We start from the raw sequence: 2403 nt of genomic DNA, 5'->3' as shown, positions 1-2403 counted from the left end.
CGCCGGTGATCGATTCTGCGCAGACCTGGCTCATCTCGAACGAGCCTAGTGACTCTGGTAAAAAGTCTCAGGAAGGAACTTGTTTTGGTGGAACATTGACACCCGGCAAAAAACAAGCACCACATACAACATAGATTAGCTCATTAGCTCTTACCAGTGTATCTCCTTGTGTACCTCGTCCACAGCAATCCCACCGATAGGTCCCAAGTTGGAGAGGAAATTAACACATTCTGTGTAAATCTCTACAATCGTTTCCTGAAAGAACCAAGCAGGCCGGCCATGTTGCACCGTCCACATTTTTCTTCAAAACATGACATTTTCGTGTAGCTTGCTGGCACAAGTTTGTTGTTTTAACAAAGAAACAATTGTTAGACAGTGGCAGCACACAGGAAAGTTTTCGAGGCAAAGGAATTGTCGTTGATCCCGACTAAGTGTTACACACACCCACACAGGTGTATTCAGTTAATCTGACTGATTGGACCTTTTCCCAGGACTGTGTGGGTGTTTTTAGACCTGTTAGCTTTGTTGCATCTGCTGGGGCAGCACAAGTCACATCTTTATCATTCTTATTGTAAATTTTGTGACCCAATTTTGATCCCACGACTCGACAACATTTCACCACAACACGACAGCATTGTCACAAGAGACAAACAGACAGAACCCAAGGAATGTCAATAATGCTCTAATTTACATTTCCAATCAATTTAAACGACTGTTGGTCTAGCAATGTACTTCTTTCAGCGCTATCTGTCGATGCCGCTAGAGCGGGGGGTTTGGCAGGGTTACCAGGGTTACCAAAAGATCCACACTACTGATTATTTACACAAAAGTAATGTTGAACAATAGTATACATGTTGAGTCTGTAGGGCAGAGTTTGCGTTTTCAGACACAACCATAATTTGGAGTTTAAAGAAAGAGTTCTGAGAATAAAGTCTGACTTTTTTGTGTAACAAGCAAGGTATGTGAGCTCTGTCCATAAGCCTAGGCGCATTTTACTAATTGGCTGTTAAAACAACAATGAAATGCTGTGTTACTGACTTTAGACCAGGTTCTTGTTGGTAAATGGCTTCCTGCTGCCTCAAGATAGCAAAACGCCAAGAATGTACCTGAACACACCTCACTGTAAGTTTGGTTATTTTAACAATACGGGTGCTGGATGGAAATGACAACTGCGTCGGGCTTTGAGCTGAGCTGCGCGGGTGCAAGATATGGCCCAAGGACTGATAATGTGAATGCTAAAGCTATATGGAGATAATAATAAAGAAAAATAATGGCTTTGAACATTTAAAATCCTTTGATTATAGCTGATAACAGATTTTTTTATTTTTTTATTACGGTGCCCCTGAAGTGTACGACAGCAAATCCCACAATGCAACGTCATTTCAGCGTTGACGTTACTACCGCATTGCATTGTGGAATATTTGTGCAGACATAGTGTCCTGTATTGCACACTGTAATATTTAACCGGAAATAGTATGCTCAGAGTCTGACTTTAAACTTTAAAGTCAGAACTCAAAGACATTTTTTCAAAAGTAGCCCTAATCCTCTTCCATAGATTTACTATTACTCAATGAGCTTTAGAGAATTTTGTAACGCCAAGACAGTAATTTGTATAAAGTAAAATAGCGGATTACTGACTTCAAGGTGAATCCCTATTTACACATTGTGTGAAAACTACTAATAAAAATCAAAAGCCCCCCAAATTTTTTTTTAATTGGAACAGTTGAGCATTCTGTCTTTACAATACATGTTTGGGGACTCTTTGAGTACTGTGGAATTCTTTATTTTTCAAAATTCTCTGTGATTAAGTATAAAGTATTAAATAAGAGGCTTCTGCAGTAGCCTATATTCCTCTTTCGCAACCAATGGGAGCTTGGGATGAGACAGACTAACATGACGGCAAGTGGTTTCACTTAGCTTGTTTGTCTTCACTTAGTGGTCATTAAACGTGTAACACAGACTACTTGTACACAGCTTGACTCAGCACACAATGACTCACTGAAGCCTTCGTGTTTACCTCCGTTCACTCATAAACATGGGACTACTGCTTATAAAACAGCATCTGGAGACTGGGACAGAGTGTCCAACCGGCTGGCTGCAGCCAACTGTACAGTAGGTGTCAACTTTGCACAAACATCTTCCTCTTACAGGCCATTTGGGCCCAGAAATCTAAAAAAGAATATCTAAAAAAAAAGAGATTTCTCTTGGCATTAGTGCAGAGGTCACATCAAATGGTAAAGTCCGTCCAGTCGTTGAATTGGGCAATTCAAGAAAGACTTCAGTATCGGGCCTAAATTGCCCCCCACCACATATAAACCAATGGGATTTTTTTTTTTTTTAAGGACTTTGTTTTGTGGCATTTTTAGGCCTTTATCAGGTTTATTAGTCAGCTTTAGAAATGGA

At 40.2% G+C, this 2403-nt stretch overlaps 1 long non-coding RNA gene across 1 annotated transcript in view; it reads left to right on the top strand.

Annotated features, from left to right (window-relative positions):
• LOC116695802 (uncharacterized) overlaps window positions 1-2403 on the top strand; it is a 15287-nt gene that overhangs the window by 3094 nt on the left and 9790 nt on the right. The window lies entirely within an intron of this gene.

Source organism: Etheostoma spectabile, chromosome 9 (assembly GCF_008692095.1).
Source record: "Etheostoma spectabile isolate EspeVRDwgs_2016 chromosome 9, UIUC_Espe_1.0, whole genome shotgun sequence".
Classification (NCBI taxonomy): domain Eukaryota; kingdom Metazoa; phylum Chordata; class Actinopteri; order Perciformes; family Percidae; genus Etheostoma; species Etheostoma spectabile.
Note: the sequence above shows the minus strand (reverse complement) of the source record. Positions and strands in the feature narration are given on the sequence as shown.